Below are 26,209 nucleotides of genomic sequence, written 5' to 3'. Positions count from 1 at the left end.
AATTTGTATTTGGATGAAGGGAGGACCTTCTCTGATTTCTGCCTTCCCAGTTGCTGCAAAGGCCTTTCTCCATGTCTTCTGATTACCGGGTCTCACCAGTCTTTCCAGTCTGTCAGCACTTGTGGCAGAGGGCAAACCCTGCAGGACTGGGTAGCATGTCTTACTTCAGATTTCCCACCACAGCGTGGGCTTTTTGCTAGTGCTGTCTTCATCCCCACACGCTGTCATCATCCAGACAGTCTTTGCTCATATATTGTGATTCTCCTCAGGTCACAGATTTTATTTTTGTATCATTTCAGTCAAGAAGAGTCCCAGCAATAAGCACTTGAAGGAATTAATGGATCCTTGCTGGAGCAACATGATGAATTAGACAAAACACTAAACTAAGTTTGACTCCTTGAGTCTTAAAGGAGGCAACCTTTAAGATGATCCCCAGTAACCCCTGTCCCTTGGTATTGACAGCCCTCTGGAACCCTTCCTTCTTGGGTGTGGCCAGATTTACTGACTCCCCTCTAATGAATGGAACACAGAAGAAATGACTGATGCCACTTTCAAGACTAGGTTGTAAAAGACCGTGGCTCTGTGTTGGGTGTTCTCTCTCACTTTCTCACTCTCTGGTGGAGACCACTGCCATGTTGTAGCATATTGCATGGAGCTGGCCACATGGCAAGGAACTGAGGAAGGCCTTTGATGGACAGTTTATGAGGAACTGAGGCCCTAGGTCCAATAGCTTGCAGGGAGCTAAATGCCACCCCATTCTGACCTTGGAAACCAACCCTCCCCGAGATGGGCCCTCAGGGATAGTTAGACCAGAGCCTCAGGATAGACACTAAATCATAGGCCCCCCAGCTCAGCTATGTCTTGATTCCTCACATACACAAACTGTGAGAATAAATGTTTGTTGTTTGAAGCAGCTAAATTTTGGGGTAATTTACTCATCAGTAAATAACAGATACACTGGCTGTATATCCTTAAGCAGTGATTTAATTCACTACACTCCAGTTTCTGCCTCTATAAAAATGAAGATAATGCCACCCACTCCACAAGGCTGTTGTGAGACTCAAATGATATGCAAATTAAAAAGATTTGTATTGTAAAATGTGACACAAAAGTAAGATATCCACTCCAGAAACATCACAGTTCAGATACTTAAAGACTTCAATCTTAACTGTTTAATATCAAGAATTATGAGCCCCTAAATCAATGAGCTAGAGGTATATAGCTAACTTCATTATATCTGCTGGGATTGTGCTATAGTGCCCAGCTGTGCATTTAATTAATTTAGCAATAAATGCCTATAAAAACTTACCTTTTTCATTTGTCAGCTGATGATTAACTCCTGTAGTAAAAATTACAGCATTCTCCATGGGTGTTTTAGTTCTCTATTTATGTTAAACCTAAGGGCTGCTTTTGTCAAAAGAATTCAAACAAGGAGAAAGTAGAGTAGGCCCTGTATCAGAACCCTAGCCCTATTTCAGCCTGGAACCCAGGATGTTGCATGGGTAGCATGATTATGGTTAGCAACAGACCCTCACTGAGGGCCTTCCCTTGCCCCTCACCATGCCAACACTGGAGAATGTGAAGAACTGTAAATGAGAACTCTGTTCTCATGGTGCTGGGTGTCAAGTGGGGGTAAGAGAGCCTCAGAAGGCTCCTGTGCAGTGGAACCAAACAGTGTGCAATGGATCATACAACCTATGGTCTTTAGAAATGGTGAAAAACATCAGAAAGATCTCAAGGATTGAGACCTGTTCATTGCTTGATGTAGTGGGGCATAAAATATATGAGAGAAGATTCTATTCCCAAAGAGAAAGAAGTAACAGCACCACCACCACACAAAGTATTGAGGGGCAGGCATTGCATTAAGGACTTTTGTCACTGTCTCCTTTTATTTTCACAAAAACTTTAATAGAAAGGTAAAAGCGTTGCTACCAAAGATGAGGACTTAGGCTCAGGAGAGGAGAGAGAATAATGTTTCCCAGGTTATACAAATAGAATTGTCCTTGCCAAGACCTGAGTCAGGACCTTTCTCCGTACCTTGCCACCTAGCCTATCTTTACTGTGGCTGTTGTAGTTCTACAAAAACATCTTTACACCGTCTAATTTTTATGACAAATCTTTGACTTAAAAGTGAGAAAATAAGGCTCAGGCAGCTTCAGTGACTTTTCCAGGGTCAGTCAGTGAATTTGTGGCCACCCCAAGATTTAGTATGAGATTCAGGCCCAAGATTCAGACCTGAGCACATGAGAGTGTTAACAACTTAAGGAAGGAATCCAAGGTCAAAGGTAAGGTCAGAAGGCAGCCTGCAGGTACTACAGAGAGTGAGGTAGAGGGATCATGATGGGAGGAAATGAGAGGTCATCGTTGGAGGGGTTATGTCTTTAAGGATGGAAACAGCATGTAGAGAGGTACCCGGGGGCTACCTCTATGGGGGTGGGCAGGGTGAGGGTGACCCTGCTGAGGGTCTGAAGATCCAGGTTCTAGAGCCACCCTGCACCCTCAGAGTCAGTTCCTTTATATCTAATACAACATAATGATATTTATGCCCCCACAGCCCCGGTGTGAGAGCTCGAGGGATAAGGTAAGAGTAATCTGAAAGATGTGAAGCACTTTACAAATATCAACCCTTCTTGTCCCAATTTTAAACAAGATGAGCTTGAGGTTTGAGTCTTGAGGAACTTGTCCAGGATCACAGAAAGAGCCCAACAAGACCCAGGCATCAGCACTAAGCTCTTTAATGACCAGCCAGCACTGTAAGCTTTGAGTCTTGGTTGATATTTGGAGAGACACCAACTGCTGAAATTTCTGTTCATGAAGACCTGCTGCTTTCTGGGATCATGAATACATAAGCTAACTAAAGAGAGAAATCTATCTCATTGGAGCAAGGTAGATGGAAGAAGCTTATCAGAGATGGTCTGAGGGTCGGGCCGCCTTGCTCTGCATATGTTGGCAGCTTTACCTTCTCTGTACTCCAGCCCCAACTTGTAGGAAAATGTATCTCCAAGGCATGGCTTAGAGCAGCAGTTCTCAAACTTTCTATGGTAAAGCCCTCAGGTTCACCTCAATAATGTTTCAAATACATAAAATAAACTGCATAGGATTACAACAGAGACAAATTATATTCAAATGCACTTACCAAAATATTAAAATATTTGTGATATAGTAATATATACACATACGCTTCTTTATTTAAGTATTAAATAGAAGGTCTAGCAGCTGGTCCAGTAACTATTATATTCCTAAGTATACATAAGCATAAATGATATTTTGAAATATTTGTAATACCTGAAAATAATGTTCTAAAATCTACAATTTCTATTGGTGACAAAGTTAGATGTTGCTAAATATACCATGGTAGTCTGTTGGCAATATTTATAACTGAAAAATATTACATTTCAGTTAGAGGCTAGTGAAGCAAAAATGTCATTTTTTTTCCTATTCAAATTGAAATCTATATGTATCCTCCCTTTTCCACCCCCAGAATTCTATCCATGAACCTTTGGGACCCAAGATTAAGAATCTTCAGTTTAGAGGAAATAAAAGAAGGCTTTTAAGTAAAATACAATAAGTTATGGAGGAAATAACACTTATGATATGATTACATTTACTGTTAATTGTTTTTCCTTTATTAATAATATACTATGTTCCATTATATTTCACTGCAGATGCCAATTATATAAATTATTTCTCACCATAAATATTAATAAAATGCATGGCTGGACAATTAAGCAAATGTATGTTTTTAAGTCACAAAGCTATCCCAGCTGTTACCTTAATGAGTTAACACTCTGCCTTAGTTTCCCCAGATCATAGATGGTTAGCATAACAGTAACAAAGACTACAATGTGAGGGTCAAGAGTATGGCATCTGGAGTCTGAAATGAATTGGTTCTAGCACCACCATGCACCAGCCGGGTGGTCAGGGGCAAATTGCTTGACCTCTCTATTCTGTTTTTATCATGTAAAGCAGAAGTAATGATAGCAAAATTTGAGGGTTGTTTGGAGGATCAAGTGAGATGAGATATTTAGAAAGCATTTGACATTGCATCCTACACATACTAAGTACTTAACTAGCAGTTGCTATCACTGAAAGTACAATTATTATTACCTGTTATCACGGGGCATGGAAGTCAATATCCCTGACCCATTACACTGACAAACTGTGGGCTCCTTCTCGCAGAGTTTTCAGCAGACAGAGAAATGGTGGGAAAGCATCAAAACCAGTACCTTGCTTCGGTACCATCAGCTTTAGCTAGAAAAATGGCACAGAGCACAGCACTTGTGCGAGTGGTGAGATTGGAAAAATCGTTGTGTTTACTGAGGAGAGTCTGTTATCACCCTTCCCAAGTGTCTGCAACTTTTTGTTGCTATCTCTTCCAGTGTCCAGCCATTTCTCCCTAACACTCCACGGAGTACATGTGTAAGACAGACAGGAAGAGGAAGGGATTTTACTGACTGCTCCTCTCCTGTGTGCTGGCCGCTATGTTGCTCTCCTTAAGTGAGGAGTGTCCCAAGTGTGGGAGCCTTTTATTTTTCGGTGCTTCACTCTTTCAAGGTCTTGCTTTTGAGGCCACATCTGCCTAATTTGGACCAATGAATAATACCAACGTACTGAGGATGACCGAGTTTCCAAAGTGCTGCATAAAATACATCTGCATCTTAACAGAAGCTTTTAAGACCAATATGAAGATGGTGTGAGGCTCTACACGTGGACCTAAACACACCTGAGTTGCCTCTTGGGTCTGCTGTATCTTAGCTGTGTCACCTGAAGCAAGGCAGGAACCTCTCTGATACCATTCTTTACTTGTAAACCGGGAATCAGAGTAGCTAATTAGCAGTTTTGTTAAAATTGTGAAATGAGATTTTGTTTTATAAACAGCATACACTAAGATACTTAAAATGATTAAATAATAGAATTAATAAGAATAATGGGACTTTCAGCTTATTGAAGAATATTGGATGTGGAATTGGCAGGCCTTTGGAGGCCTTTTGTCTCCTCATGGAGGAACCTGCTTGCTCTGTCCATGACTCGTGTTTCTCCCACACTGAAAAGATAAACATACTTCAGTGTTCTCACAAACACAGCACTCATAAGGAAAATTTTACCCAACTAAACATATCCAGTATGGAGGTAGGATAAGATCTAAAACAAAAACATGAACTACCCTGGGTAATGCTTCACCTCTTGCTTTTGAAATCCTCCTAAGCACCTTGGCATCCTGTAAAAGAACAAAAATCAAAGGCCAGCATCCAATGGCTGAGGGCTACCAGCCTCTTTCCCTCTTCAACTCATAAAGGCTTGAAGAGGCAGTCAGCATAGCCTCCGGGTCCTCCTTAAAGTTTAGGGCTCTTCAGCTATGGAATCCAAATTACTCTTCTGGATGCTCGCCCAGAGCAAAGCTCTGGCTTCGAATTCTCTGGACGGCAGCCATGGTAGAGACATTTGCTACTGCCAGCATGTAAAGGAAAAACATGGTCTCTATCACTCAGGCAAGGACACAAATTGAATGTTTCTAGGATACCTCAGCCAGGAAGGAGGTTTGTCACCAGCGTCTCCGGATAGAGAAACCATTCCCTCTGCTCCCCACATGGCTAATCTTCACTAGTGTTGCAGAATGGAAAAGAACTTCCAGAGACTGAAGAACACTCTGGAAGAATCATGAATTTGAGAACAGACTCAATCTGCATTTTCAATCCCACGGGGCTCACATGTTTCCACGTGCTCAGGAATAGTGTCTACTGAGATCCAAGAGTGCCTTTGGTAATACTCTGTTCTGTGTTGTGTATGTCTACTTTTCTTTGAACTCTTTGGGTTTTGGGTGCAGAGCTTTGATTTAATCAACCACCTCTCTCAGCTAATGGTGCACATGAAATCTCTTTCTTATTTAATTTCAGTTTCTCCTTCATCCCTCATTTGCCTTTACTATTCATTACCATTAAGTAGGCACCACCCCTATGATGTTTAATAGATGTTCTTGATACGTATGTATCTGTGAGACACGTATAGTGGTATTTTGTGTATGTATGTGCTTTTAGCTTATATAATAGTGTCTCATTATACTTCTTGCTTCTAATATATGCTGACTGGTGTATTGCTTCTGTCAGCTGTGTAATATTCCATTTGATAATGGACAGCTACTTGCTGCTACAAATAAATCTGCTGCGTACATTTTTCTTTGCAATGTCTTATGGGCTAATGCAAGATTTTCTTATGCAAGATTATGCACGTTCTCAGGAGAGAGACTGCTGGATTATAAGATACCCAGACACTAATTCTCCTATGAGCTGCCAGATTACTTTCCAGAAAGACTATACCAGTTCCACTTTGCCAGCTAAACACATGTGTTCTGGTTTCTTCCAACTTGTTGAAATCTTGCAGTCCTGTAATTTTAAAAATTTTCCAATTGAGTGGATATTAAGTGGCCTAATATTGTTGTTTTAATGTTGATATTTCTCATTATGGATGAGAATGAGAGTCTCTTGAACATTAGACATTCAGGTTTCTTCCTTTTGTGCATTGCCTATTTATATACTTCTCCCATTTTCCTATTTTTTCAATGATTAATAGGAATTTTATTTCTTTTAAAGAGTAAGAGCACAAGCAGGGAGTAGGGACAGAAGGGGAGGGAGAGAGAGAGCAGGCCCCGTGCTCAGCATGAAGCCTGATGCAGGGCTCGCTCCCATACCCTGAGATCATGACATGAGCTGAAATCAAGAGTCGAAAGCTTAACCAACTGAGCCACCCAGGCACCCCAATAGGAATTCTTTTTTAATCTAAACATTAATCCTATTGATTTTAAACTTTGAACATTCTCTTGGTATGGTACACACCTGTTAACAACCACTTTCTGTGCCCGTGTTGAATAGAGATTTGTAACATTTGTGTAGTCAGACCCAACACTTTCCTATCTTGTGGTTTGTGCTTATATGGTCTTGTTGCAAAAAAATCTTTTCACCCTGTGGGCATATTTTCTCCTACCAGTTTTAAGGAGCCAACTTTCCTAGCACCATCTACTAAACAATTTATCTACTCCCCATCTCTATTGGATGTCTTCCTTACACACATCTCTGATCCTGGGCTTTCTTCTGCTACTGTGCTGGTATACACAATCCTTCCCTGCTCTTGTGTGTGTGTGTGTGTGTGTGTGTATGTACATAAAATTGACAACTATTTGTGAAACTTAATTCTTCAATGTAGAGTTTAGATTCAGTTTGTCTCAAAAACTTCTACTGGAGTTTTTGGGAACATATGGAATATATAGATTAATTTAGGGGAGAACTGACAGATTTATAATATCAGATAATTCCATTCATTCATTATTCATGTCTTCTTCTATGCCCTTTATGGAATTTAAATGATTTATCTATAAAATATTATGCCTTCCTTTTTCTTTCTATTCCTAGAAACTTGAGAGATTCTTGATGTTCTGAATGGCAGCTCATATTCTATTACAGTTCCTTGTTGATTACTGATGGTGTAAATTGAATTTGTATCTGGCAGCCTTGTTGAACTCCTACTAGTTCAGAAGTCTATTATGCGGTGGATTTTCACTGCATATCTGACTCCTTTTATTAGGTGGTACCCTGAAGCCAAATGCATGCTTGCTCTTTACATTTTTCATCATTCAATCTCCTTAAAGCTTTTTCATGCTGGTTGACCTGCAACAGAAAGGCTGGAGATCATTTTTCAGCATTTACTAAGTTACATGCTTAGTCGGGTATCTAACTCTAAAGCCCAGACCTTTGAAGATGGCACTGCTCTAAGTCTGGGCCTTCGACTTGTTTATATTGAGCAAGGTAAAGTCTGTATTATTCATTAATACATACACTTTTAATGAAAAATGAGTTCAGTTTTTATAATTTTGCCTATGCTATGTTTGTTCTGATTGCATTTACTTAACTCTAACATGATTATTAACATAATACATTTATGTATATTAACTGTAATATAAGAAATTAAAATTGTCTCCAATAGTAAATGTATAATTGGGGATTGGTATTTTGCATGTCTTGATTTTTGCTTATTTTTCTGATAATTTTACTTTTTTTTCTTATTGTGTTTTATAAAGGTATCAGTGAGATTTTGAAAATTAAAAAAAAAAGCAAATTGATTCTCTACCATAGATAGTTTCAGAAGTACTGATCTTCAACACTTTCTCTTGCTGAGTTAAATGCCTAAAGATGTAAACAGCAGAACAAAAGTTAAGAACCAGTCTATATGTCAGTTCCCAGTTGTCTCAATTGTTTTAGGTAGGTGATTTGTATTTCTGAAATGCTCCAATTGAATGAGAGCCACCTTGAGAAAGCCCCTTTCTACAAAGAATGGCTGAGAACATTTCTTTATGGTGTCTCTATCTAGCTCTCTCTGCTACTTCAGTCCTCAGTGCGTCCAGTGGATCTGAGGCAAGAATTTACTGCCAGGAAATACCAAGCAATATCTGAACTTTAAGCTAGGAAAAAGTTTTTTATTCTAACAGGCAACTTCTAACCTTTAGATTCAACTCTCCCCTGTTTGGAAAAAGAATATTATGAACTTGTGCATAACAGTATTGGGATGTTAATTATGTGGTTGCTGACGAGGTTAATGAAACTGTTTCATTTAGAATACAAAAGTACCCCATTTGAACATAGATTGAAGTATTTAAGCCATTGGCACAGGTAAGCTTATACAGTAATATTGAGATATATCATCGAATCTGTGAAAGAATATTTGATAGCTGTAAAGTACTACAGAATTAAAAGAACATTTTTAAGATCAAATCACAGTTCTTGGAAAAAGTTTTTGTATAGGATAGTCTTCTGACATCATTTAATAAGAAGGGCAATTCGGTGAATTTACAATCTGGTTGCTTTTTAAAAATAATGATCTGGCTGTATTTTTTTAGTGTATAATGCTACCAGGTTTCAAGCATAATAATTAGCAGAGCTAGCAAAAGTAACATAGCTTTTACATTTGGGTTTTAACTTTCTTGGATGTCACTTGTACAAAGATTTTTATAGCAGCCCTCTTTAGCTCATGGAAAAATAATGGGAAAAATCCAAATATTTAACAAAAGGAAAATTTTTAGTAAGCCAGCTTTATAAATATAGTGAAATAGTTATTGAAAAATCTTTAAAAATAAATAAGCAGAATAGATCAATATATAACAGTGGCTCTATAGGAGTATGCGATGTAAATGACAACATAGCAAATGGGGTACAGGTAAGAATTACAACTGAATAAAAACATGTTCATGTGTTCAGAGAAAGAATCGGAATTAAGCCAGATGGAAAGTATTGCGTCTTTTTTATCTGTAAGGTTATGATGAAAAAACATTTAAAAGTACATTTTTATGTTGTGTTTTTAAGAAAATTACATAAATGTATAAATAGGTTTTTTTTTTAATCTTTTAGATTTTTTTTCAAGTTTTTATTTAAATTCATACATATGGTAAAATTGCTTTCAGGTGTAGAATTTAGTGACTCATCACTTACATCTAACTCCCAGTGCTCATCACAAGTGCCTTCTTTAATGCCCATCCCTCCTCCAGCCCATCCCCCTACCCACCCCTCCCTTCCATCAGTTTGTTCTCTATCATTGAGTCACTTATATTTGCTTCCCTCTCTCTCTCTTTCCCCCTTCCCCTTTGTTCAACTGTTTTCTTTCTTAAATTTCACATATGAGGGAAATCATGTGTATTTGTCTTTCTCTGACTGTCTTACTTCACTTAGCATAATGCTCTCTAGCTCTATGCATATTGTTGTGAATGGCAAGATTTCATTTTTTTGATGGCTGAGTCATATTCCATTGTATATATAATGTATAGATAGTTTATGCAAGTTTAAGAACTTTCTTAATGCTCAGATAATGGTAATAGGGAGTACATAAAAAATTTTTAGGGTAACCCTGGTGGCTTAGCGGTTTAGCGCCACGGTTAGCCCAGGGCGTGATCCTGGAGACCCAGGATCAGGTCCCATATCCGGCTCCCTGCATGGATCCTGCTTCTCCCTCTGCCTGTCTCTGCCTCTCTGCCTCTCTCTCTCTCTCTCTCTCTCTGCCTCTCATAAATAAATAAAAAAATAAACAAATAAATAAATAAACAAATAAAATCTTTAAAAAAATTTTTTTAAAGTGGTATTTTAGAAATCTACCTGGATCAGGGCTCAACAACCCATGGCTCAGGCCAAATCCAGCCTGCTGCCTGTTTTTGTAAATAAAGGTTAATTTCATCACAGCCACATGCATTTGTCTAGGCCCTATGACTGCTTTCCAGCTACAAGGGCAAAGTTGAGTGTTTGCAACAGAGACCATTTGGCCTGAAACCTTAAAGTATTTACCATGTGGCCTTTACAGGAAAAGTGCCAAGTCCTAATCCAGATATTCACTTGTGGAGATATGAATCAGAATCTATTCTCATTCCTGGGATTTCCATTTACATAATAGATAACAAGGAAAGATCCAAAACTGCTTCAAATAATTTAGGTCTAAATCTGCAAGGAGTTCTGATTGATTGATTACACAGGTCCAAGAGGGTTTGGGAAACAACCAGGACACTATTTTCATAGTTGAGAAATTTTACAGCATGGGTTTTTCTTTCTGAGTAAAATAACCATAAGCGTAGCAGAGTTACGAGAACTGCGTGTGGATGAACAGAACCTTCATGGTAGTAGGAGTCACCTGGGCCTGGCAAGGCTCTCCTGTAGGATGCGATCTCCACCTAGGCACACACAGGGTTTCTATGGCAGCATCAAATGGGAAAAGAAAAACTTGGCCTAGCAATTTCCTGAAGGTGTCAGAGCAAGAAGTCCTAGGAAACACTCATAAGCAGTAAGCAGGGGGACTCACAAGTTCTACTTTTTTGTTTTCTGCCATTCTCTGCATCCTTCCACCTCCCGCTCCCTCATCCCTGCAAAGAAGGCTGCAGGTAAGTGGTTTGTTCCCAAATGGATTTATACCTTACATTCTGAGATAGGTTAACAGAAGCTTCACACCTGACCGTTCCTTTGCCCTAGGATTTTGGAAAATGTGTCAGGTTGCTTCCAGAACAGCAGTTAACTCTGTTTTGAGGTGACTTCTGTGGGTATAATTTGAATCTTTTGTGAGACAAATGAAGTTTTTCAGTTTAGAGGTTGAGGGAGAAAATTGGTAGTTTTTAGCAGCTACTGAAGTGAGATGAAAGGCACTTTCTGAGCTCTTTTTTCTCACTGATCGTTCTGCACCGGATCACAGGTAAATATTTGTAACACAACAGAATTCTAGAACACTCTCTATAGGCTCAATAGTTACTGTGCACCACAGACTTGCTACATACTGGAATGCTGGGTGGGTACACACATGCACACGTATGCACACACACACGCACCCACACACCCTGTGGGCCCTAACAAGGGAGGACGAGATGTGAGAAGCACCACTACGGCGGGGCTAGAGATCCTGTCAGTGAAGGCGTTTGACATCCATGTCTCCCCTCCCTGTCTCTGTCCTTCCTCTTTGTCCCCACAGTACCCCAACCCTGCAGCTAGAGCGCTTAGACACCTTCTCCTGTGACTAAAGGAGTTTTTGGATTATTTTATACTGAAGTATCAGTGACTCGGGTAGGATGCTCTCAAGGCTATGTACATGATAAAGAAAATGGAAAGGACCAGGGGCAGGGACAGCTCGTTGCTGAAACTGTGTGCCTCTGACAGTTGTGCTCCCACAGCACGGGGTCTGGTGGGGAAGGGAGTCTCCGGCAGGAGTGTGGGGAGACCATGTCCCTCACATTGCACTGCCCATGGCGACCTAACTCCTTTGCTCCCCTCCTCCCCGTGCCCATGGTTTCTGAGTGCTGAGGGGACTTACTCCCCAGCCAGAGGACACCAGGCTCTGAGGCCCACTGCCCCCCTTCCCCGGCATATATCTTCCAGACTCTAGAACCTCCAGAGGAAGCCCAGCCCACCAGCTGGTGGAGAGGTCCTGGCTCTGCTTTCTTTTTTCTCTTTTCTTTCACACCCTCTCTGAAGAGAGACGGGGTCTAGGAGAAGCACAGGCTTCACCAGATCGAAGAAGTCACTGGTGAGAGGCTGTCCCTGGGCAGAGAAAGCTCTGGAGAAGAGCCTCAGTGAGGGAGATGGGAGGTGGGGGAGAGCTGGACAGTGGGAACCCCTGGGGAGAGAAGGTGATAGAGCTGAGGCTGGTCCAGAGCTGAACCCTGAAGTGAAGTTTATTTGGGGTCCTCATCCTTCCTAAGCTTTACTGTGTTCTCAAGCTGGCAATTCCCTCCGGTGCGTCCACTGGCCTGCCGCCTGGATGCAGATGTCCCTCAGCCTCTGCCTTCAGAAGGTACTTGTTCTGAGGTAACCTTCACATATCCTCTTTTTTTTTTTTTCTGTCTCTTTTTTAGATTCTGTCTCTGAAGGGGGGAAAAAAATCCATGCTGAAGCTTTAGTTAGTAATAATGAATTAATTAGTAGACTTTCTCAAATAAAATATTTACATTTTGAAAGGGGCCACAGAAAAGTTAGAATTTTAAAAGAAGCTCCTAAAATTACCTTCCCACCATCCCACCATCAGTGTGTCCCTAAGGGAAGTTCTGGCCCTACACCTATCTTGCTTTTGAGTATCCCTGTGTCTTCCCTGCAGGATCTTTTTAAGGAGCACAAGAATTTGAGCTACAGAAACTATAAATTATCTTTGTGTACATTTATAGGATATTTGCTAATGCCTATAGGAGCTGAATTTTAAACTTATAAATAAATTAAAGTTATCTTTTTAGTGACTTTAAGCTGATTTTTTTTTTTTTTTTTAGCGTGGATCACCAATTCACATTTGCTGAAGAACTACAGTTATGAGTTGGTTGGGAACGAGAGCAGGGAAGTACACAAAGGAAAGGAAAAGAATTAGTAGATGGTTGAGTTTTACTAAAAAAAGTCTCCTGAACCCAAGTTTGAGGGAATCAGTTGGTCATTTACTCTTACTTAATGCAGATGGATTGCTTGAAAAAGCTCTTAAAGACCATTTCTTTTCTCCTAGTTACCATTATTCCTTTGGCAGCAGCGACCATAATTGCCAGGATTTTTCCCGTCAAGAAGTGAAGCCAGTAATTGAGAACACATTGGGCAAAGCTTACTTGTCTCCTATGACAGTGGAAAGAGCTTTCACATAGGTTAGAGTAAACTAGACTCTAATTCATATACCACATCTGCGCACTCATGCCTCTGGAAGGAGGTAGCATGAGCTTTTTTTAGATTTGTTTGGTGGTTAGAAGCAGAGTTATTCTGAGGGGAAGAAAAAGTCATTTGGACATTAGTTTATGGCACTTGTTTTCTAATACTCATGACAGTGACATAAATTTGGATGATCGTAAATACATAGATACAAAGAAGATTCATTGAACCAGTAGGAGGTTGAGAAGGGACTTACAGCTGTGTTTCTGACCACAGGAGCATCCTACTGGTCATTATTGTGCCTCAGCCAGTGCACTGGGCCACACCAGGCTCTCCGGGTTGACAGATCTTAAGTTCCTCCCGGGTACAATGTGAATGAAGCAGGGAACATTAGCAAATTGGACAGCATGCTAACATATTTGGAAAATTTTCACTAGAATAAAACAAACCTTTATTAATTTTTCCATATGACCTATGATTTCTTTTTTTTTAATTTTATTTATTCATGAGAGACACAAAGAGAGAGAGGAAAAGACATAGACAGAGGGAGGAGCAGACTCCCCACAGGGAGCCCGATGTGGGACTCGATCTCAGGACCTCAAGATCATGACCTGAGCCAAAGGCAGACGCTCAACCACTGAGCCACCCAGGTGCCCCACCTATGATTTCTGTTTGTTATTCTGCATTCCTTCCCTGCCTCTAGATAGAACTGGCCCGCCACTGTGAAATTAAGCCAGTATTTACCTCCATTCTATGCCTAGTGTCCTGAAGCTCCCATACTGACGAAGCACCAAGGAGAGTTATTACTGTCAATCTAATTTTCATGTTCAAAGTCAATAAAAGAACAAGGATATCCTCCTCTTAGAGAGGAGAGATAAAACACTGATTAAACATGAAAAATCTTTGGAATACTTTGTAAACATCTTCAGGAGTCAAATCATCTGCAAAAGGCTAACAGGTCCACCTCCTTTGAAAGTTTATTTCTTAGCAAAGGAATTTATCACCTGTTTATGGAGGTCATTGAGTACTGTTGTGTAGCTTCATCAAAAGCATGCCCTGGTTCCTCATTAGCATAGATTCTCTTTCTAAAGATATTCCATTTGATTCTTCTACTCTCTAAAGCTTGTTTAAATTGTACTGTCTCTATTCTCTGTCACTGTTTTGCATAGCAGAAAAGGAAATCTTAATTGTTGTGTATTTATAGTCAACCTCTAGACTGCTGGATTAATTCATGCATCATTTCAACAGTTCATTTAATAAGTATTGATTAAAATCACACTTGTGCCATGCACTGTGATAAGGATACAAAACTTGAATAAGACATTTTAAAAATAGATCCTGGCAATGGTTACACAACATTGTGAATGTAATTAATGCCCTGAATTATATATTTTAAAATGATCAGAATGGAAAAGTTTGTTACATATATTTTACTGCAATAATTAAAATGTTTTACAAAACAAAACAAAACAAAACAAAAAAACAAAAACAAAAAACAATCCACAACAACACTGAATAAGAACAGTCCTGGTCCTCAGATTGCTCACAGTCTAGTAGGAAAGACCACACATGCAATACAATGTTGTTGGTGAGAAGATAGAATACAGAAAGGAGGTGCTGAATCAAAGTAAGAAGCTGTGAATGAAATTTAAACTTTGTTTTTATTTTATTTTCTATAAATTCAATTAATTAACATATAGTGTATTATTATTTCAGAGATAGAGGTCAGTGATTCATTAGTTTTATATAATACCCAGTGCTCATTACATCACCTTAATGCCCATCAACCAATTATCCTTGTCCTCTCACCCCCTCCCCTTCAACAATGCTCAGTTTGTTTCCTATGGCTAAGAGTCTTTTATGGTTTTTCCCCTCTCTGATGTCGCCTTGTTTTATTTTCTCCTATGATCCTCTGTTGTGTTTCTTAAATTCCACATATGAGTGAGATCATATGGTAGTTGTATTTATCTGATTGACTTATTTCATTTAGCATAATGCCCTTTAGTTCCATGTTGTTGCAAATGGAACAATGAAATGGCAAGATTTCATTTTTTTGATGGCTGAGTAGTATTACATTTTATATATATACCATCTTCTTTATCTACTCATCTGTTGATGGACTTCTGGGCTCTTTCCATAGTTTGGCTTTGTAGACATTGCTGCTATAAACATTGGGGTGCAGATGCCCCTTAGAATCACTATGTTTGTATCTTTGGGGCAAATACCTACTATAGTGCAACTGCTGGGTTGTAGGATAGCTCTATTTTTAACTTTTTTTGTTAGTGGTGGTGTAGTCAAGGAAGGCCTCTAGATCCAAGGCTTCGGTGTTGAGTAGTTCTTCTCCAGAAGCAAAGGCTTAGGTTTCCTTCAAATGCTGGATTCTGCCATAATGCAGGCAGTAACACTGGATAGGAGGAACTGTGGGTAGTTGAATCCTAAATCCAATGTTTCTCTCTGGTATCATTAACTTGTCCTACCCAGCACCCAGAAACGGTGAGACCAGAGAGGTATCTAGAGTGAGCACTCACCATCAGTCAGGTGCTAACTCTGTACTTGCATGGCCTGGGAAGTAGTGACTTTCTTAAATGTCCTCAGACTTGTGCTTGTACTTAGTTAACATCCTATTCTGTAGTTGCCTGTTAACTTGCCTGCCTCCCTGTGTAGACTATAAACAGAGCCTTGTACATATTTTATCTCTTAGGGTTAGGACAAAGTATAACACATAGAAAGCACAAATAGGAGCATGCTTTGGTAAGCATTTTAAAAATAAATTAAATGAATGGCCACACTCCACCATATACCCTAGGGACAAGCTCTTCACCTGTGCCTCCTTGACTCCCATCTTTGTCCTGTCAAGTTGAAGGTCTTTTAAGTTTATGCTCCTTGAGCATCTCCCAGTAGATGTTTCCTCTGTGCCTCTGGAAACCTTTCCCTCCTCACTGTTTTTCCAGTGTTTGTTTTTGGTTTTGTTTTTCGTTTTTCTCCCCACGATTGATTTTGAACAGTTGCTCTGTCTTCAAGTCTTGTGAGTTTTCCCTGGGGTCTAAGCCACTGTTAATTCCATTTGGTTAAATTTCCACTTTGGATGCTACATTTTGTGTCTTTAGAAATTTCATTTGGTTCTTTTTATATCTTCTATTTATCTCCTCACTATGTTTGGTTTTTCTTTACATCCTTGAACATATGGAATATATTTATAGAAGACGTCTCAATGTTCTTATTAACTAATTTCATCATCTCTGTTGTTTCTAGATCTCTATCACCACCTTTTTGACATTTCTACCTACTCCTGTAAGTAAGAAAATTGAGGCGTGAGTTCACAATTCCATAAATGTGCCCACTACCTTCCTTATTCCCTCCTTCCCTTCCAAAACTTAACTCCTTCCTGCTGCTTTTGATCCTATCCTTTCACATCTTCTGATGTGTTCTTGACCCCTTTCTCCTGGTCCTAAACTTTTTAGTGGCTGTTTTTCTTTGGGCATAAAGATATTTATGCCTTGTCTTAAAACAAACCAAAACCAAATAAAACCTTCCTTGATCACCATGTCCCCCTCTAGCTACTGCCTTGTGATTTAGCTTCCCTTCACAGGCAAGGATCTTAGAGAATAATCTTTCCTATTTTCACACAGCAATGCCCCTTGCTAGGTGTACGATCTTAACATGCTATAACCGTGTTTCTGCCCCTCCCCCATTCTGTGAAAGCACTTTGGCAGAAGTCAGCAAGTTTTGCTAAATTCACCATATGGTTTTGGGTTCTCGGCACATTTAGGCATAGGCACTTGCTTCGTCCTGCCTTAAATTCTGTCTTCCCTTGGCCTCATCCTATTTTTTCTTCCTTTGCTTAGGTCCAATTTTCTCTGTTTCCTTTACCTTTTACCACTGTTTCCACTGTAATGACTCCCACATTTATCTGTAACCCAGCCCTTTGGGGCAGTGCTTTACAGGTGACCCAAAGACCTTACATTTTATATTTACAAACTGTATTAATAGTTTTACCCATAAAATTTAACTTCAAATATCCTTTTAGTTGCTCAAAATAGGGATTCATTGTAGTGGTTGCTATGATGTGCCAGCCAGATTCTCCTTTATGACCAAAAGATGTACTTCCCCAACTGCTGGAGTGTTGTTGGTGGACATCCCTGAGTTATAAGGGTTCCTCTGAGCTGCTTGAATTGAAGAGGGTTGCTTTGATGAAGGTTGTGCTGCTTTCTTGGGGCAGTCTTCATCTAGTGAATGACTGATGCAGAAATATGAAATTTCAGACTCTCCTCAAATATAGGTCTACTCAAAGGGCTATCTCATTTTCAGAGCTCTTCAAAGGGTTGGCTGAGGCCTTCATGAGACTGCATCTGAGCCAGCTTCCCTCTCTGCCAAACCTGGTTTATTGCCATCCCTCCCCTCCCCTCCTGTCCCTTCCTTTCCCCTCTTCTTCCACAGATGTCAATGCCAAGAGCACTTCCTCATAAACCTTCTGTATACCAATCAATCCTGAGTCTATTTCATGGGAACCCAACCTAGGATAGTCATCTTGAATGTCTCAATTTCATTTATTCCTTCACCCAATTAATACCAAGTGATGTAGATAACAAGCTTTGTAGTATCTACAAATAGTATCAATAAATCTGTTTTCTGCTTTTAAATTTGTTTTCTTCAGCACCCCCTCTGACACAACTTTACTTCAAACTCTTGTATATGTCTGGACAGTACTACTCCTATAGCCTCCTAGCTAATCTCTTTGCCTGCATTCATCATTCAAGACTACTCCCTATGGGATCTTTCCAGGATGGAAAGGTAATCCAGCAAGTCATCCACTTCATAAGAACTTTCAGTGGCTCCCCAGACTGGCATTCATTTGTCTGTTCAGTCAGTCAGCCATTTACTGAATGTCCACCATGTGCCAGGCACTGTAATTCTGGCAATACAAAGTTGAATGAAGTGAACAGAGTCCCTCATGGAATCTATAGTAGAGGACACAGTATAAACAAAGGTATGTGTGGTAAACAAGCAGAAGCACAGAAGGCTTACAATCTGTTAAAGGGGAAGGATGTGTATCAGACACTTGATCATGTAAGTAAACCAAAATAACATCTGTGATAAGCTCCACATAAAAAAGATTCATGGATGGGATCCCTGGGTGGCGCAGCGGTTTAGTGCCTGCCTTTGGCCCAGGGCGCGATCCTAGAGACCCGGAATCGAATCCCACGTTGGTTCCCGGTGCATGGAGCCTGCTTCTCCCTCTGCCTATGTCTCTGCCTCTCTCTCTCTCTCTGTGTGACTATCATAAATAAAAAAAATAAAAAAAAAGATTCATGGTGTTATAAGCACTGTGAGAGGAGTTTGACCTCATTACAGAAGCCAAAAAGAACTTCCCAAAGAAGCCTTTTTTGAAGTAAAATGGAAGTGCTTTAGCTTGGAACACAAAATTCTTTATATTCTGAATCCTACTCCTCCTCTTTATCTTTTATCAGTTCTTCCCAGGCCACTTACTGCAATCCAGTCACCCTCCACTCACATTGTTTAGAGACTTGTGTGCTCCTGCTGTTCTATCTCTCATGCCTTTGTGACTGTCATTTTGTTGTAATATCTCTCCCACCAGCACCACCACCTTCATAGACAAGCCATCTCCTAATCATCTTCTAAAAACAAATACAATCATTACTTTCTCTAGGAAATATTTCCTAATCCCTCAGTGTGACTCTGATGTTCCTTAGCAATATTCTTTGCCCATATTCATATCTTTATCAAGTTTAATATGATACTTACTGCTATATGTTTAAGTTTCTTGAGAGCAGGATCATGTTTGAGGTTATATTCTCTATGCCTCATATAGTGTAGGGCACAGACCAGATAACATTTATGACTGAGTAAATAAAATGAATAGGATTTGCTTACATATATGACCTCAGTTATCCTTTTAGAAACTTTTTTGCATATGTTTTTATTGGAGTTCGATTTGCCAACATATAGCATAACACCCAGTGCTCATCCCATCAAGTGCCCCCTTCAGTACCTGTCACCCAGTCACCCAACCCCCCCGCCCACCTCCCCTTCCACTACCCCTTGTTCGTTTCCCAGAGTTAGGAGTCTCTCGTGTTCTGTCTCCCTTTCTGATATTTCCCACTCATTTACTCTCCTTTCCCCTTTATTCCCTTTCACTATTTTTTATATTCCCCAAATGAATGAGACCATATAATGTTGTCTTTTTAGAAACTTAACCTAAAATTTAGCATTAAATTAACTACACATTGAGTACGATAAATAATAAGTCTTTAAGTAAACAAGCTTCAGGCTTCCTTTTAAGCTTTTAACTGAGAAGTGATTGTGTAATCTTAGATTCAATTTAGTCATTTAGATGGTCAAAACAGATGAGCCATCCATTTTCTAGTCTGATTGTTTTGGTAACCTCATCTGTTGTTTTTTTGATGATCTTTCCCATTTCCATGCAATGTATCAGCCAGCAGTTAATCCAGGGATTTACTGCAGGAGAGTCCAGGTTCAAAATCTGTATTTGTATTTCTGTGTTCTATAGAGCACAGCTTGATGGCATCCCAGCTACTACATTCTATCCACCAACGATTTTAATTTGAAAGAATGAAGGGAAGATCGTCAAAGTACCATTTGGTGCTTAGCTGGAAAAAAGATTGAGAGTAAACAGGACTTCCTAGATCAAATTGTCAAACTAATATAAATAAATCACTGAATTTACATGGAATTCACTCCAAAATTTGAAGGAATTCAAGGGTGACATTGTATAACTATAGCCATTCTCCAAAAAACTTTTCTAACAGCTTCACAGCAGAAGGTTGTCTTCCCTCTACAGGACTCTTTTTTTTTTTTTTTTTTTTTAGATTTTTATTTATTTATCCATGAGAAATGCAGAGAGAGAGGCAGAGACATAGGCAGAGGGAGAAGCAGGCTCCTCACAGGGACTGGGATCAGGCCCTGAGCCAAAGCCAGACACAGCCACGGAGCCACCCAGGCGTTCCATACAGACACTTTCCAACAAGAGACTGAAGAGTTGTCTCACTTCCATATTGAGGAAAGATACAGAATCTCTGATAAATGGGGAAGACTGGAGAAGTAAACAAGCGTAAACTCCTGAGATAAAGGTAGCCTATTTTCTTCCAGGGAAAACCTTGGCTAACTAAATTATTTAAACATTTTTTTGGATGGCAAATTGAAGCACGGAGTAAAAATAACCAAAGGATATATTTTGATAAAAGTTTCCCCAAAAAGCATTTTATTAGTTATAAATTTTAACAATTAATAAAAAGAGTGGTAGTATTGGTGGAGCTTAGGGAAAGTGTCTACTAACAGAAAAACTCACCCAAATCCTTACTTTATCCACCTTGAGTTTTATCTTACCAAAACACCGTTCAGATCATGCCTGTTCCCTGATTAAACTTTTGGTAGTTTCTTCATAGTTTTAGTATTTTTTTATGATGAAAAGTAGGAAAAAATAGAAAAATAAGAAAGGAAGTACTATCTATGAAATACTACCATATCTACATGCCATTTCATTTAGCCTTCAAAAGTCAATGGTGAGGCTAATCTTGTGATACTATTCCCATTGTATAAAGGGGTAAATTAAGGCGCAGTGATAATATTTCCCCTTATTCCCATGGCCAATAATAATAAGAATATGAACTTTAATTGAGGAGTTATTGCAGTACATAATTTTGGTATTGTAACAGTGTTATTTCAGAACAGACATGCAACCTGTTTCTGCCCAATGAGACATGAGGAAAAGTCTACTGTGAGTTGAGGGTTGGGGCTTAAGAGAAAGTCGTCATGCTACACATTCTTCCCTAGAGTGTTTCCTTCTGAACATCCTATGTAGCAGAATCAGTTAGCATCAGGTATCAGGCAATCAAGTGTTTCAGGAGGTGAACCTGATTGGTAACCAACTGGGATAACTCACCTCTCTGGGGATATATAAGAATGGGCATGTGGCATCATTTTCCCCAAAGAATCATGAGGGGAATTATTTTTGGAGGGAAGTAATGGTCCAGGGAAAGATTTTGTTTTGCTTTCCAAAAAGAAAGCATGAGGAAAAACTACTCTTTCTTATGTTTAGATTTGCCATCAGCATATGATACAGCTGTGGCAGCCATCTTGACACCATGAGGTTAGTCATCCTACAAAGGTATGCCAGGGTGTTGAGGAAGGCATAGTGAAGCTATAGAAAGAACCTAGGTCCTTGATGATATAATTAAGCTGATAAATTTACCAACTTATCTTTGTTTTAACTCTAGATTTCTATTTCCTTACATTTAAACCATTTTGGATTTTGCCTTTTGTTACTTCCACCTAGAATGTCCTAACTGATGAAACTTTTAGTTTCATTCTTGCAGATACTGGTTCCTCTTCTCTAGTGCATGGGTATATGTGTGTGTGTACATGTATATGTTGAATGGACAATGAAGGAAGGATAAATGTACCTCTATTCATTAAAAATCAAGTTTCCTATCAAAATTCTTAAAAAGTGAATAGTTTCAGAGAATTATAAAAGTATAGAGAAAAACTCCAGATGAATTTTAGGACCAGAAATTCAAAATAGAGAAAGGATAATTACTATGTCGTAGAATGGAAATATCTTCGGTATAGAGTGTGTATGTGTATTTTCCCTCCTCTCCTATATGCTTCATTTTAATTAACTGTCTAAAGACCAAAAAACCTCAAACTAAGAAGTTATTGGATAGTTTACTTTCAAGGTTAGTTTTAGGGCAAAATTCAAAGGCTGTAGGGACTTTCAAGCACAAGTGCCTTCACGTGGTATCTCCTTTCATGCTTAAAGTTAACTTGCTTCTCTGTTAGCACAGAAAATGCAAATAAAATATGTCAGAATTGGAGATACCCCAGACTAGACATTTGTTGATTGTCTCCTCAGAATTCCCTCTACCCCTTTCCCAACTGTCTCTGATTTCCATTTAAAGATTCATGTATTTCCAAGGAAACTGAATCCTATCTTTGTGCCAGATTTGGAGCGTGTTTGCCCTAAATTAAGCTAGTAAATTCATTTTACCCCCCAGGCCATTGTGATTTTTAAGGGGGTGGGTTTGCTATCTGAGCTGCTTCAATTAGGATAACTTTCTGAGTGATTGTTGGGATTCCAGTGCAAAGACATTCCCTCTTTCCTGCTACATGAGGTTCCGTGTAGCTCTGAGACTGTTGGCCACCATCTTGGAACCAGCCTCAGGGTTAAGTTGATATCAAAACAGGGTCCTTGGTGACATTGTTAAGCATTAAATTAAATCTTATCTGAAGCCTGATGATTTCTGGAATTTTCCATTTCACGATCCAATACTTTTCCTTTATTTTGAAGCCAATTTTAATTTTTTTTTTGTCATTACAACCTAAAGCCTCCTAAATGATGCAATCTGTTGGAATTACCCAGTCCTTTCTTCTCAATTTACAAAGAGAATTGAGAAAATGAGGCCCACGGAGGGAAACTGACCTATTCAAGGTCAAATAGGTGCATAACTGTGATTTCGTACTAGAAGACAGATTTCCTGACTCCTGGTCTGTTCTTTTCTCGTAAACTTCTTGGCTCACAGAACTATATAGATTGATGCTATTTTCTAGCTAAATTAGGATGCCTGGCAGCCTTTCACTTATAAAACTAGTGAAAAATCTATTCCTATCTGTGGCTACTAAGACTGTTTGGATGTGTAGCATTAAGAAGTTTTTGAGTCTGTGAAATGAAATCATAATGATCCACCCTACTTTTCTATTCTCTTCCTAGACCTATATGTTATTTGCATGATTAAGTATCTCCCTTGTGAGGCTAGACATAAGGCATGTGGCAAGTTCCTCAGAGTATTTCCATAGCAACTAGCAGGCATACAGAATACTTTGCTGAAACACAGGGTTTAAGAACAGGTATAGACTCCCAAATCTGATTTTTCCCCTAATTGCACATATTTTTCCTTATGTGTGTGTATGTACACATGTGTGTACATGTGTATGTGTGTGTGTTTAAGTGGTAGGCATTGAAGACTACAACTTGAGCATCTCTGTAACTAATCTTCACTCACATTCTCTCTTCCTTCTTTTTCCCTTCCCTTCCTTGCTCTCTCTGGTGTATTGCTTTGCCGTAGACATTGATGTTTTCAAGTATCCTCCTCTTGAGACATGTCACAATTATTTGAAAGGAGAAAACTTTCTGTCTGTGTTAGCCACACATGTGTCATGTGTAGTGGTTGCTATGGAAATACCTGAAAAGAGATCTCAAAGTGAAAAACAATCTTTTGTCTAAGCAAGGAGTATGGAATGAGTTACTTTATGAAGCAATGTCTTACCTGTCACTGAACTGTATTCCAGGAAGCTTGGATTTTCTAACCGAAAGCTAGGATTTTGTAACCATGCCAGCAATATGCCTGCAGACTGGCACTGTCCTTCCTGAAGCCCTAAAGGTGAGTCTGGGACCCTGCTTCTTTTACACGAATATATTTCCTCCAGGTAACTTACCTTTCTCCATCTTATTCTCAGAAAAATAACAATCTTCCCCACTTCCCCTAAGCACTTAAATATAAAATATTCTTTTTTCATGAATTCAACAATATTTGTTGGATACTGCTGTGTGCCAGGCATCGTGCTAGCCCTGGAGAGCAGGACATGAACGGAGAGGCTATACATTAAGTGCCTGGTAATGCCTGCCCTATAAAGAGAGAAGGAAAGGAGTGGAACTGTGGTATTAACAACAATTTTATTTCTTGAAAAAATCATTCTGAAGTATTTGTGAAAACTGTTAGCATTTAAAAATTTTTTGTTGATTATGTGGTTTTTGTTATTTTTGGTTCTCTTTTGTATTTTTCAATGTGAAAAACTGTCTGTAAACACAAAGGAAAGGAATTCTGACCAGACATCAGACTAACATGTGCTGAATGGTGACTGAAAGGGAGAGAAGGGGGTCAAGGAGTTTGGACTGTTCTTTCAAGACATTTGGTAGGAAAGGGGAAGAGAAAGATGGACTGGCAGAAGGATCAGGGCTGAGTCCTATGCCTTGGGAAGGACATGAGCATATTTAAATGCTAATAGGAAGGATCCCATGGAGAAGAAGGGCCTGAATGTGCAAGAGGCAGAAGAGAAATTGTTCATAAGAAGATAAATGAAAATGGAAGGGCCCAAGGCACAGAGAGAGATACTGGAGTTAGGGTGCACAGGACGCAAGGTTAGACGCTAACATGGTAAGTTCAGAGTCTCCATGAGAAAGTGAAGGGTGTCCTGGTTGATGGTTTCTTGTGGAAAACATGCATCCATAGACACACACACACACACACACACACACATATATATATATATAATTTTACCAAGGTCAGAGGTCATCTTGGTAGCTACTTGTTGCTAAACTTACAACAAAGGCAATCTCACTGCTGAAGATGTTTCTCTTGACTCTGCTGGCCCTAGGAATGCTAGCAGCTGTGCATCTTGCCCTCTCATTGCCTCTAGAATCCAAAGTACCCCCCACCCCCATCTCTACAACCAATGTTTTGATTCAGGGCATCATCATCCTTTATGTAGATTATTTAAACAAGTCTCCTAACTGGCCTTCCTATTTCCAATCCAGTTTGCACAGTGAAACAAGAATTCTATTGCTGAAACACAATTCTATTAAAAGAATTCCTGTGGTTAAAACCCCTGCTTAGCTTTTCACTTTCTTCAAGATGAAAGTCAGCCTCCTACAGCCAGCCTACAAGATGCTTCATAATCTGGATGGAGCCTGCCTCTCTTGTCTCTCCTCACGGCATACTCTTGCCCAGAATCATATGAAAATGCTATACCTCAAATTTCCCCATGTCCTTTCCTGTCTGTGAGTTTCTGCACTTGTCCCCTCTGTCACATTCACTTCTTCCTACTTCCTAACCTTCACCCAGATAATATGGGTCTCCTCTTAGATGTATTTCTTCCAGAAACTTCTCATGATCCCCTAGGTCTGTAGTGGTTGCCTCTTAAAAGGGCACCAAAACCATCCTGGCTACATTCTATCTCACTCTGTCTCTGTCATTGATCTCAGTCTCACTCCGGATTTATATACATATTTTAAGACAAAGTCTGTGTCATTTTTACCACTGTATGCCTAATATCTTGCAGAACATCTGGCTCATGATAAGCATTTAGGAAATTCTTTGTCAGCTAAACAAATGAATAACTGAATGAATATTTTTTTTTCAGAAAGTGTAATTGTCACTCAGGATGATCAAGGTCTTTTCCTAAAATCCCTCATCAAGTAAATAAACAGTAAGTCTGAGTCTTGAGTCCTCTGCCCTTCTTCCCTGTCTCTCTTCTCTTACCCCTGTAATCTCTCAACCTGGAAGATTTCATCCACATGGCTAGCCATCTCTATGATGGTGATTAACAAATGTATATTTTCAGCCCACAGATCTTTTCAGGTCTCCAAAATCACATCCAGTAGTAGTCTAGTCAACATTTCTTCTTGGGGGATTTCAAGCTTACCTTCACTTGACTAATTTAGTCTTTTTTCAAAGCCTTATTGAAAGTCTGATTGGCCTGACATGGATCAAGTGACTATTCTTATTCCCAGTGTATTATGGCTAGATGAACAAAGAATAATGGGAACACAGAGATAAATGGCCCAACTCTGACAGGAGGGTCAGAAGATACCTCCTGAAGAAGTTATATAAAAGAGAAACAATTTGTAACAGAATTCTCAACATTATTCCTCCATCTTTGGATCCAGGAAATCAGTTGGTTGGTTAAGAGCACCATCCACTCCTTGGATGGAAGACATCTCTGACTTTGAATATGAACATCTGACATTCCAATCTAGACTCCTCCACAAGAGCAGTCCCATCATCCTATCTTGGCTCCCAGCTCAACCCCTCTGCTGCAAGTCCTGACTCCAAACCCTGTGGGATACTAAAATACAAGATCATAGCTTGCAAATAGAGTGTGCATCTGCTGTGGATTGTTGTTTTGGTTTAATTAGGACTTGCTGTTTCCTGAATTCCTATAATTTCATTTGATGAATTGTGTTAGTTACTTGTTCTGCAGTCTTTGAACATGTGGCACTTATCAGGAGAAATGACTCCCTTTTTCCCCTTTGTAAAGCATCTTTTGGTGCA

At 39.5% G+C, this 26,209-nt stretch overlaps 2 long non-coding RNA genes across 2 annotated transcripts in view; one reads left to right on the top strand and one right to left on the bottom strand.

Moving 5' to 3' along the window:
- The first annotated feature begins 5,301 nt into the window (after nucleotides 1-5,301).
- Nucleotides 5,302-26,179, top strand: LOC112648675 (uncharacterized). The gene is made up of 4 exons (XR_004817638.2): nucleotides 5,302-5,760; nucleotides 23,448-23,539; nucleotides 25,299-25,364; nucleotides 25,825-26,179. It is a non-coding gene; the product is annotated as an uncharacterized LOC112648675 (long non-coding RNA).
- The window catches only part of LOC112648674 (uncharacterized), a 40,195-nt gene continuing 20,804 nt past the window's right edge, over nucleotides 6,819-26,209 (bottom strand). Inside the window, exon 3 of the long non-coding RNA XR_007411929.1 lies at nucleotides 6,819-7,658. This is a non-coding gene — a long non-coding RNA (uncharacterized LOC112648674). The remainder of the gene's footprint in view (nucleotides 7,659-26,209) is intronic.

The sequence above is a fragment of the Canis lupus genome, chromosome 7, assembly GCF_003254725.2.
Source record: "Canis lupus dingo isolate Sandy chromosome 7, ASM325472v2, whole genome shotgun sequence".
Lineage (NCBI taxonomy): Eukaryota > Metazoa > Chordata > Mammalia > Carnivora > Canidae > Canis > Canis lupus.
This window is presented reverse-complemented; position numbering and strand designations above follow the sequence as displayed.